This window comes from Halyomorpha halys, unplaced genomic scaffold, assembly GCF_000696795.3.
Source record: "Halyomorpha halys isolate HHAL.00 unplaced genomic scaffold, Hhal_1.1 Scaffold221.1, whole genome shotgun sequence".
Taxonomy (NCBI): domain Eukaryota; kingdom Metazoa; phylum Arthropoda; class Insecta; order Hemiptera; family Pentatomidae; genus Halyomorpha; species Halyomorpha halys.
In genome coordinates, this window is record NW_027110535.1 from 208,647 (window position 1) to 221,900 (window position 13,254).

A 13,254-nucleotide genomic window follows, 5' to 3' on the forward strand; every position below is an offset into this window, starting at 1 on the left:
TATATATGTATATTATTTCTATTGAACCAAACTCAATATATATATCCTCTTTCTTTATGACCTCTTTACGAGATTGATGTTGGTTCGTTTAGACTGATGTTCGATTAGTACTGGTGAAGATTTACTCGTGATTTTGGACAAGGGACTGGCCGCATTTACCTCCTCTGGGGGCTAGTTGTTACTGCGAGGGCAGAGAACTTGTTTGTTCATGGGTCCTTAGTCAAGTAGTGAAACCCTCCAAAGGAGAGATTCTCTATCAACAAACCTGTAGAGAGGCCCAGACAATTATTCATCATTGTATAAAAAAAAATTCACATATTTACACATAAATAAAAAAAGAGGTCTTTATTATTATCAGAACTTACGGAAACTCACTCAAGCGCTCATAATAATTTTAGTAAGTCAGCGAAGTAAAAGCCGATTTCCCGAACAGTTTCAGGAAGTTATAAGAAAACAGACATTTTAGTTAATCGGCTTAGCGTATGTGTCGTTTAGATGAAATTCATTCACCATCACGCACCTAATTTAAACGGATTATGGGCGTTTCAGATATGTCGGAATCTTCCTGTTCAGTGGTACAATCTTATACATATAATTATAAATAATTTCAAATACGTATGATTGATTTATCTTCATACAATTAAAACGCTTAGTGCAAGAATATGACAAGCTACATGTCGAAAATTGTTCATTAGAGGAATTTCGAAACATTATGCAACGCTTATTTAATGTTTTATGTATAATGGTGATATATATAATATTATAAGTAAACATGTTGGAATTATGGTAGACAAATTAACACAATAAATAGCTTAATAGGGAAAAAAGGAGCGTTTAGCTCAAACTTAAAATTGTTTTGACTCTTTTAAAATTCTTCCCCGAATCATTCAGTTACATTAAAAAAAAAACCATTGCTGAAAAATAAAAAACGACCAATCGAATTTGCTGTTTCTAAAAAGTAAGCCAGATTGTGGTATCTTGGTCATATTATCGGAAGAACTGAGAATAAACTAGTATATAACCTCAAAAAAATCTCTGTCGTTAAGATTTTTCATGACGTAATCATTTACGTAACGTTAATGATATTTAAATAAATGATTGAGCCAATAAAAAGCGTTAACATACCTTTCATTTAGCAAAGGAGATCTGATCTCTGACATGAGAAATGAGGAGTATCAAAAGATAAAAGAAACTTCTCTTGCATTAAATAGACTCTGAATTAATGTTGAAAAAATGAAAGTAAAATATATTTTTGTGCAAAACATAATAATATTTGTGCTTTACTACAATTTATTTTACAAAAAATAAAATGAGTATTCATATTATTAATTGTTAAATACAGCGAAAAGTGAGAGTTTTGTTACATTAAATAGTTCTCATCAAGAAAAATAAATGCAACCATAAAATATTGTTTTAACTATTTTATTTTCACTTCCTATATATGAAATATACAGTAAGGGGAAGTACTTCAATCGTGAAAAAGTTCTAATTCGATTTTTCGACGTAAATACTCGTTTTGAGGTCCCCTAAGTTCAAATGACTAAGTCTCGCAAAATCGGGTGTGAATTTTTAGTTTGTTTTTGTTTAATGGCGTAAAACATCATTGACCATTAACGCCATTTATTTAATGTTTCTTACATTTGTTTAACTTAATTTAATTTCTTGTTTTATTTATTTTTTAAGTTTTATTATTATTTATTTACTTTTTTTTTGTTTGTCCGATGTTATATTTGTGTCAGTAAACATTTTGATTTCAAAAACTGAAATCGTCGATTCCGACTATTGCAACATTTACTAGACAAACGGTCTAAACTTCCAATCCATTACAAAAGACTGATCTACATGACCATTATAAGGACTATCTGGACATACGGAGTTTAGCTATGGGGCCACTAAACCATTTCTCCCGAATCCAATCCTTACAGTCCAAAATCCTTAATGCTCCTTACTTTGTCACAAATCAAGTCATCCATCATGACCTCAATGTCCCATATGTTGCCGATTTGACCAGAACCAGATACCAATCCTTCCATGATAAACTTCCCATCCACCCAAACCAACTCGCTTCTCCTTCATTACCTAATAATTCTCCTAGGCGTCTGAAAAGAAGATGGCCTCGAGATCCTCGCCTCTATAAATATTTTGGAGTTCTATCAATGGGTAGATACTCCACATGTTTGTATCATGTCACTATAGCACTTACAGCAATTTTACTTCATTTATATATATATACAGTTGCAAATAACAATAAATAAATTATTCCCCCCCAAAAAACTGAAACATCAATGTCACTATTTTATCATCATCTCTGAGAGTTATGGAAATATCCGGGTTTAATCCTAAGCTATTGAGGTTTAATGTGAAATATGGGCATTCTTTGAAAAAATGGTTAATTGTAATAACACTGGCAGTTCGGAGGCGTTTCTTTTGATATAAGATAGGAGTGGGTGAGCCTCGTGTGACCTCCTCTCTACGGCATTTGCGACTGGAGGTACCACAGGGCTTGACATCCTTTTTAATAATTTTTAGTTTACTCCTTGGGCTTTTATTCCACAAAGATTGTCATTAATCTTTGATTTCCTTTCAGAGGGGTTTGCTCATTTCTGAAGGAGTTGAAATCGCTTTACTCCAAGTGCTTCCCTTGCAGCGTGATCTGTCAGTTCATTCCCTGCGATTCCTACATGACATGGAACCCAAATAAATGTAACTGAGTGAGAAAAAAGAAAAAAAAAGGGAGAGACTTGATTCCGAAAAAGCCGATAACACTCGATCTCTGAATATTGTATTCTTTGCAGGGAAAAAGTTAATATTCGTTATTTCTATCGTACTTCAATATATATATAAATATGCATTTTTAAAAAAAAATAAAAGTAAATATGTTTTGCTCATAATAAATTTTGTTTTATTATTATTTTTTTTCGTAAATTACAAAACATAAAGATAACTTCAACATGAGCCCAAATCCAATCTCCTCAAAACTTTGGGACGTAAGTAGGAAGGTAATTGAAAGTTGTGATGCTCGCACCACAAAAGATTTTTTCAAAGGGTTCTACAGTAATAAAATTTTTATTACGAATAGCGGTACTAAAATAATTGCATATTAGTTTTTATAGTAATGAAGTCATTACAACTACCTATTATATTGTTGTATTTATGATATTGATAAAAAAATATATATCCTATATAAAGATATAGGTTATTATTATATTGCAGGATAGTTCAGTTGAAATAAATATTAACGGGAGGAATAAAAATGTTTTTGGTGTTAAATAGAGATATACCATACTTTATTGTATTTTAACGATTATAATAATTCTAAATAAGAAATTTTATTTAATCGACATTTGTATCAATATATTTTTTTTTAAATATAACAAATTTAGAATTAAGAAAAAAAGTTCAACTTTTATCCCGAATTCCTAAATTGAAAGTAAGATTAAATGTGAGGACTTTTATTTTTTCATGCAAATTTAACTTTTCATAAGAAAACAAGAGAGACCGTTTGTTGTTGGTTCCGTGTTCTGGGCCCAACAACAACATGACAGTGGTCCAGAACTGAATTGTTAATGAATGTTTTTACTAAATGCTTATCGGTAACCGCTTGATTTTTTTACTTATTGATAAAAATATGTATTTTTTTACATAAAGATTTTTTTTATTATTTTTTATATACACCGTTTGGATTTTCTTTAATTTACTTAACCAAAATAATTATAATTTTTCCTGTTTGTTATAACAATACATTAATGTGATATCATGATTGGATTTGGTCCCCAATCCACTTACACTATGTTACTTCACAGGTTCGTTTCACCTCAATAAATAATATGCCGACACAGTTGTGTTAGTGTTATAAAATATTAGCATTTAGAAGAATTTTTTAAATGAATTTCAATCTGCTGAATATGCCCTGTCAAAGGATTTCGTGGTACATTTATGTAATTATCCGCATAATGTTAAATTCTTTTGCTTATATTCCTATATAAACCATTTTCAGTTTTAAAATGAATAGTCCCGTACTGAGTTTGATAAATACTGTTTAGAAACTTTTAAAAGATTTGTATTTCTTGAAAAATTTTTCTCCATACTCGTTTTATAAGTGATCAAAATCCTTTTCCAAGGATCTAGTGTTATTAGGAACTTTATGATTTCGATTGGAGAGCTCACTGAAGAAGTGCTAGAAGGTAAAATAAATATCTATAAATTAAACTACACAAACTTGAATTTCGATCCTTATATAAATTTTTGGCCTATATGAAAATCGAGTCAAAACACCTTTTTGGACGGTGGAATTTCCTTAGTTTACAGAACATTAAAAGAAGATCAAACAAAGGAAAAACCTAATCAGTAAGGAAGATTAATTTATTTCATTTCAAACTTAAAATAAAAATTTAAAAACAATTAATTTTTTATTTCAATAGTTTTCATTGTAAATCATAATGTTCAAGACAATTTTAGAATTTCTGTAATAATTTTTGTTTACCAGCATAAAATAAATTGAAATGTTTGGTATATTCATAATTCATTACATTCACTTTCCTATGTATGGAATATACAGTAAGGGGAAGTACACGTTTTAAGGTTCCTCGATTCCAAATATCCATACTTCGCAAAATGGTATATAAATAAATGTATGAAAAAATAATTTTATTCTGTGACATATGTTTCCTCAGAATAAATACATGGTTTATATATTATGATTTTTGTATGGCAATCATTTAAAAGTTTTCAGTAAGCAATATGAAATTACATTGAGATCTTGGCTTAACTACTATTTATGTTAATAAATATATGCTTAACTCTATTGTTTACAATGATACGGAGGTTTGGTTATGCAATAAGTGAAGGAATAGGTGATGTTTAAAGGAAAGAATAAATGAGGATTGGCGAATGGAGATGGGGAGTTCCAGAAGGAGGTTGCACGCATGACGAAGGATTTGCTGAAGAAGGTGATCTGGAGTTTAATGGATGGATGGATGAACGAAGAGTGAGGAACTCAAGGATATAGGTACGTTTTTTTATTTTGAGAACTTGGAATAGGAACACCAAGGAGGTATTGCCTTCGGGAGGTTGGATGGAGCCACTTCAACTCGGGAAACTTGAGAGCGTCTTGGAAACCCCAAAAATAAATCTTAAAAAACAATTCATGAGTCTCTTCAGTCTCAACTCAAGACCTTAAGTTAGCCCTCCATAAACCAAGGAACCGTAGTCAGAGTGGGGGAAGACGAGAAAGGATACTAGAAGCGGACGGGTGTTCTGAGGAATGGAATTACGAAATCTTAGCAAATGTTTAAGTACAGTTATGGATTTTCGTGTGATTTGGGAAATATGATTAATCCAGAAGAGGTGTTGATCGAAGGTGACTCTAAGATTTTTTATTAGGATAGAAGTGAATCGGTTGGTAGTGAAGGAAGAGTAGAGGATGGTAAGGGAGGGAATGAAGGAGGCACTTGGAAGCAATATAAATGGCCTTGGTTTTTTTCAGAATTCAGATTCAAATCATTGCTGAGCACCCATGCGTTAATACTATCAATATCTTCTTGTGTCTTTTGGATGGCCTCAAGCATCTCGGAAGGATGGAAGGATAGGTAAATTTGAAGATCGTCTGGATATAGGTGTTATTGTGTGTGGTGAATGGAATCAGGAAGATCGTGAATATAAATGGAAAAAAGGATCGGTGAAAGTGAGATATATGAATGTGAACAGCCAAGATCTAAAATAAAATTTGTACGAAAATAAATGTACATATTTAAGGCGTAAGTCTGGAATGTGTCTGCGACTTTTAAATTAAATCTACCTTCATATATATGACACCCTTTCTGGTAATTTCTGACTAGGTAGAGAAGAAGTGGTTATCTAGGGGTAACAAACTAATATTAACCATGGCGAGGGATCAAATATTTCATATCGTAGGACCACCACAGTGATAAAAGTCAGTCATCCCAGGCTGATTCGAACCGGCACCGCTGCAGTCATGAGGCTGTCGTCTTATTCCCTCAGCTTAACGAAAAACGGCCCTTAATGAAATCAACCGACCGGAAGTAACACTTTATATAATCGTTTTTAACATATTTTCGATTTTCTGGAAAAAAATACTCGAACAGATTTGATTAAACTGCGAACATTAATGTAAAATTATTCGAAAATTTACACGTAAAGTTTGTTTATTTTAAATAAAATATATTTTTCCTGTAGTGATTACGAATTTTATATGAAATTCGCGTAAAAATGTTAGTACAATAATTGGCATATACATGAGTTCCACTAAAGTAGTTATCGACTTCACCGCTTGGAGCGCTGTCGTCACCTCCTAGGGTGGATAATGTATAAATATGTGTGTTACCATGGATCCTGACGGTAGATGCAATATATGCGATATTGTAGATAGATGCGGTGGAGGGAACTACTTTTTCTAGACAACATCCTAGTCGTAAAACATCTAAACAATGGATTGATAAAGGTCGTCACTTGCTACTCCCTCTCGCTGCTGGTATCTGACCGAAATGTACCAGGTTCTCAGGAAAATGGGGAAAAAGTTAAGACCACCACCGGAACGGCCCCTCCCCCCTCCAATAATCTACTTGCGTAAGCCAATCAAGCCTACATCAATAACTAAGACGATATTCTACCTTATAATGCCTAAAGGCAATGAAAGGTATCAAAAAATACCAGCTGTACATATGGCACACCTCACCATATGTACACATAAGAAACTAATTTAAAATTTTAGGAGGGTACGAAAAAAAAAAAAAAAAAAGTTAAGATCATACTTCTACAGGATCATTTCTGTAGTTCGTTGATCTTCACCTCGGCGTTAATCCGGATCATAGACGGATCATCGATGACCGTTCGGTTTATCCATTGGGATAAGCTGATGGGGAGGTACGCAGTCCGAGTGGTCCCAAAAATATAATACAGTTTTAAAAAATACGCATGAAATCCGCCGCTGCCTAGCATGAGCATGTTTGCATACCGCTGAATTATTAATTATTGTACAACACAACTGAACATTTTAAGAGCCTTCGATTAGACCTTTTACAGTTATTCACAAAGGTGTAGAAGGCACCTTCACGACAGTTGAATGTAGAGATACTCCAAGTTCAATAACATCAGGGCAATTAATATCAACCATGATGGAAATAGTAAGGAGTAAAACAAAACCGGTTAATTAAACAATTTTTTAAGATAAATGAAAATTTAATTGCTGTGAAATCAGAATGAACGACTGAAGAATAAATACATCGGGATAGAAAAAGGGTGGAAAACCCTTGTTAAATCGATAAAAAAAGAAAATGTACAATCAGCGAATGGTCTATTTCAGTGAGGTAATCAATCAATGAACGGTTGAAAAAAAATCCTCTTCCAGCTGCTTCAGTGTGAAGCGAATTGGAAATTTAACAGGCTTCATAAAAATGAATGAAAGGATTAGCGCTACGTAATTGCGTATTACAGTCCTTTACCGATTCAAATAGAATGTAAAGTAATGAGCTTATTGGAAAAAAAGTTAGATAAGTGAAAAAAAGTAAGGGGTGAATTGATTTCCTCGTATATTAATGCAATTACTACAAATTAATACGATAAATACTATTGTTAATTTATTTTAACATAGTTTGTTGAATTTTTTCTTTTTTATATTTGTTTTTTAAATATCTTTCATAAATCTCTTCGTATCCCTATCACTATTTTATCCATTACTCTGTTAAAGGCACATTGGGTTGAAACCAAGATATGAAAGGGAAAAAGAAGGGAAGAAAAAAGGAAAAAAAGAGTGAAAGGGGAAAGGATGGAATAGGGGGAAAAAAATCATAAAAAAGAGAAAAAGAAAAAGGGGAAAAAGTAAAAAAAAAAAGATAAAGAACCAGAGAGTGAAACAAAAAAAAATCCATGTTCTTATGTTATATATTACCAATGTTTATAATTATTATTGTATACCTAGCTAGGCTTACTTATCGTAAGATTAAAAATATTGTCTAATTAAACTAAAATAAGTATGCTGTGTGAGTAGCAACCCAATGAAGTTGGGCAGCACAACTTCGTATTTTAATGAAGTTTTTCCTCCTCCTTCCTGGCATGGAAATATGAAGTAAGCAGATTCTAATACCTTACAACCTTACTTTGCTGTGTATCATGGCTATATGAACACTATTTAATTCGTTGAAAATTTTATGTAATTGTAAATACAATAAATAGTCCATTTATTGCAGAATATAAATTATTCAAATAATAAAAACACAAAATAGAATTATTTAGAGATTTTAAATCAAAAGTAACGAAAATATCTAAACTAAGATTTTCTATAACTTTTTTATGGCTGCTAATTTTTTTTTATTGATGGGATTCATTTTTTAATTATAATATTAATAAAAAAGATATAGTGGTAGGAATCCACTTTAATCTCACATATTGTTAAATATGTATGTAATTAAACTTCACTATTCCTTTATTTAAATAGTTATTTATATTTATAATTATGTAAGCTATTTTGGTTATATTAATTGTTTTTTTTTAATATATTAAATTTTCAGCTCATATTTCGCACTTAATACTGCATCATTTGTAGTATTTCGGCGGGCGGCGAGAGGAAATTGACAGTTCCATGGCTATTTGGCATCAACACATTGAATACCAGTCGGATATTTTTGCTGGCCCGGTCGATTATCACCTATCGGTGGCTATGGTATTATTACCCTTTCAAACGTCTCGTAATAATAAAAGGATAACGGAAAAAGGTACATTTTATGGAGAAGTATCGTGACGCTCGAGACCTCTTTGGAATATCAGAGCATGCGCTTCTTAATGCGTTTTTAATATTGTTTTTTTCTCTTGGGATTGCAGGTTTGAATGCCAAGAGAAAAAAACAATATTTTATAAAGAATTATGAAATTCATAATTAAATAAATATACATAACACCAATTTGATGGGAATACTTGATGTTGTTAAAAATCATATCTTAAGCTCCCATTTGATATACACGAGCTATTTTGGACATTTGAATATAGATATCAAGATTCCATTCGTTGGCACATAGACACAGACACGCGCACACATACATATGTATATAAGTCACGATATAACGGGGAAAGACTGATAAAGAAAAAGGAAAAGGTTAGCGGAATAGCACTCTTTGAATGGGAAAAAAAATACTGGTTTATTCACGGAGTTCGTCCACTAACATACATGCACTCTACAGCTGATATGGTGTTACCGTATCAACTGTAGATGGTACTTGTAGTACAAGAGCCCAAGAGGAGAAAAAAGGCAGTTTTCTCACCCCAATTTTTGATTAATTTAATGAAAACTATGTATAATTACTAGCCAAAATTGATGAGTCTGCCAAGTATAGGTAGGGGGAAAAAATAGCGGCTGTTTTAAAACGATAAAAAGAAAAAGATTTTCATTCGAAGGTCTATATCTTAAAAAGTAGGAACAACACAAGAAGACCTAAGAGAACGTCATTTAAAGAACAGTAAATTTGCTACAATATGAGCCCTAGTAGAGTTATTTACGTTAAATATTTTTCGAGATATAGCTTTTTAAAAAGCAACGTTTCAGAAAAATGTTGTATGGGACGTACTGAAAGATTAGTAGTTCGTGAATTTAATTTGAAAAAATTATATCTCGAAAACTATTTGACATACAGATGTCTATTAGCACTCAAATTAAAGCTAGTTTAATGAGCTATAAACTAGTTTATTACGTTTATCTTGGTAAGATTAATAGTTTACATGAAATTTGCTAAAATAAATTGATTTATAGTTGTTCGGACAAATTTGTATTAGCCAAATTTATATTCATATATGAATATCATAAAAACTACTACCCCTACGAAGATAAGTGTCATAAACTACTTTATAGAAAGTTAAATTTCCTTTATTTTGAGTGATGGCAGACATATGTGCGTCTTATGGATCTAGAGATATATTTTTTCAAAAATCCAACATTTTATACGAACAACTAGAAATTAACATTTTGTGAGTTTATCTTGTCAAATATCATAAAAACTACTGGTCCTACAAAGATTAACATTAATAACTATTTTATAGTATATATAACTAGCTTTAATTTGAGCGCTGGCAGACATCTGTACGTCAAATGGTTTCTGAAATAAAGTTTTTCATAAATCAAACCTATTGTCCGAACAACTATAAATCGATTTATTTTAGCAAATATCATGAAAATTATTATTCCTACGAAGGTAAAGGTCATAAACTACTTTATAGTTCATTAAACTAGCTTTAATTTGATTGCTAATAGACATCTGTACGGTACATAGTTCCTGAGATATAAATTTCTCAAAATAAATTAACTAACTACTAATCTGTCAGTAGATTTTAAGAAATTTTGCTTTTTAAAAAACTATATCTCGAGAACTATTGGATGTAAATAGCTCTTTTATGTTTAATATTTCAGCAAATTTAATCTTCTTTAAATAATGTACTCTTAGGTTTTTCTAGTGTTGTTGATAGTTTTCAAGATATAGAGCTCCAAATGAAAAATTAGTTTTTTTTATTGCTTTGAAACAGCCACCATTTTTTGTTTCCCCTACCTATACTTGCGCCTTGGTTTTTGAGATATAGATTTATCAAAATAAATTTACTAAATACTGATCTTTCAGTACGTCTCATACAACATTTTTTATGAAATGTTGCTTTTTAAAAAGCTATATTTCGAGAACTATTTAATGTAAATAGCTCTTTTATGTTTAATATTTCAGCAAATTTAATCTTCTTTAAATAATGTACTCTTAGGTTTTTCTAGTGTTGTTGTTAGTTTTTAAGGTATAGAGCTCCGAATGAAAAATTAATGTTTTGAAACAGCCGCCATTTTTTATTCCCCCTACCTATACTTGGCAGACTCATTAATTTTGACTAGTGATTATACCTAGTTTTCATTAAAGTAATCAAAAATTGGGGTGAGATAACTGCCTTTTCCCCCCCGGCTCTTGTACTATTGGTACTACCACCCTCCAGAAAGTAATCGCCGTACTGTGCTGATCTTAATGTGGTGGTTCCTAATTTTTAAATGGAATGTGCTAACAATTTGTTCCGCTTTCCCTAGCAGATCGCACTCTAAAATCATTTGGTAGTCTCGGGACATCTTCCCTACTACGTGTAGCATTAGATTATTACCCTAAGCCCCCCATTTACTTAATTCAATTTCTGCCTCCCCCTCTACTCTGCAGGCTCCCCAGGATGATTGACTAACATTAACATACCAGGGCCCGGAGCACCCTTTTTCCGCCACTCTTCTTCTCCAGAGCCTCTTTGTACGCAATGGTATTAGAACTGCCAGTGTCTACTAAGCATCTCACGCCTCCTCTCGCTCGGATGATAGGCAGGCTTCCGTGTTCTCTTACGCTGTGGCACACCAAAGTGCGGCCGCCCCTCCAAAGATACTACAGATATCATCCTTCATTCTTCCAGCCTGAGTCTTTAAGCGTTCCTCCTATTCTGCTGTCTGTTATCTATTCCGACATCATTCCCTACTGATTCAACATCTGAAGTCTCAGATGTTTAGGTTTCTCACTTACAGAATTAACCTGTTCTGTAAGTGAGAAACCTAAACATCTGGTTTCATAATTGGTCTACCAAGAATTTTATCTGACCGGTTATATATTTGTATTAGGGCACGAGTGTTCTGGCACTCACCTGGTTATTGAGGAACTAAGTGATATTTCTTTTTATTTAAACAGCATTTTTTTCCCACAATTATGTCTGATACAGGTTGGAACTGGTTCACCCTAAGCTTTCATCAATTTGCAGTCAAGAGAGTTCTTCGTCTGGGATGAAGAATTGAATCTATATTGTATTCTTTAGGCATAAACAAGTTGACAAGGCAGTCGATGTCGAAGGCAAAGTAGTGACTTTCTTCACTATTTATATAAAGAAGGTTTGCGGTGCACTGCAGATCCGAGGGATATCTCAACTGTGCACAGCCAAACTACAAGCTCAAATAGTACATTGAACGTCTGTTCTCTAAATTATTTTATTTAAGAGTGAACAATTTTTATATTTAGTTCCATTACATTTAATAGGATCGTTCTTCAACAAGGATAAGTTTTGGTCTATAAAGTATATTAAGCCCATTTTACTATCAATAATGAAGAAAGATGAATAAATTATTCAGTAATCAATTAATCTAGAAATAATTAATTTTAGCGCACTTGCTCAGCCTCCACTGACTCACTACCAGTGATGCGGCGAGAGGGAAGCGCTGGGATCTTTCGAGCTCTGCTCTATCCCTCACACGTGGGGGATAGAGTGGGCTCAGGGATTCTCAGGTCGATTGTGTAAATATTGTATATTAGAGTGTAAATATGACTAGAGACTATATTATTTTATCACTATGTTACTTTATTTATTTATTTTTCTTACAGATAGTTTGATTATGTTCATTTTGTTTATTATTCTGTTTGTATATATTTTAAGAGAGTTTTCTTTATTTTTTTTTATTCATTTATTTATTTTATTTTATTTTAGTATGTATGAGATCATTCATCACTATTACCTATCGCCCACAATAGTGGCAGATTGTAATATCTATCAATACATAAAAAAGTATTTAAAAAAAAATTAATATAAAACTAATAAATTCGTATGAAACTTGTATACTAAATCTAATATTTATGTCTGGTAACTGGCAAAGAGAAATATGAGATACGCGAAAATGAAATAGAGAGGATAAAATAGATACAGTTCAAGGACAAAACAAAAAAGAAGGAAATAAAAATTTACAAAGGAACAAAATATGATATCAAAAAAGAATGTAACTTTGTTAAAAAAACAACAACAAAAATTTGTTTTGTGTTATAATTGTTGCATCTTTATTAATTCTTTTTTTTTAGTGTTTGTATTGTATCTTATACAATAAATCAGTATGCTGTGTATTGTAGCAACCCCATTGTATATGGGCAGCCTAGCATATTGAATAAGAATTTCTCTCTAGTCACGTAAAAAACTGTCTCATAACTTTTTTTTTGTATTATTTGACGTCTATAGATAAAAAAAATCTGTATGATACGCATAGTAAATTAATATTTATTTAGTTATAAAAAATATTTATCCCTCCTCTCCACCAACGAAAATGCTCAGAAGAATTAATACAATATTTTTTTTAAATTTAATACCTGATCGGCCAGGTGGGCCTTAACAATTGATTATAGGGGAGACTATACTCATAAAAGACACCCCTAACTATATACAACGTTATAAATGAAAAAACAATTATGATAAAATAAATATGATAAATTAATA

General features: G+C 31.9%; 1 non-coding gene across 1 annotated transcript; it reads left to right on the top strand.

Annotated features, from left to right (window-relative positions):
- Positions 1–6,760: 6,760 nt before the first annotated feature.
- LOC112210410 (small nucleolar RNA U3) lies at positions 6,761–6,878 on the top strand. Its single transcript, XR_002945150.1, has one exon. It is a non-coding gene; the product is annotated as a small nucleolar RNA U3 (small nucleolar RNA).
- The last annotated feature ends 6,376 nt before the right edge of the window (positions 6,879–13,254 follow it).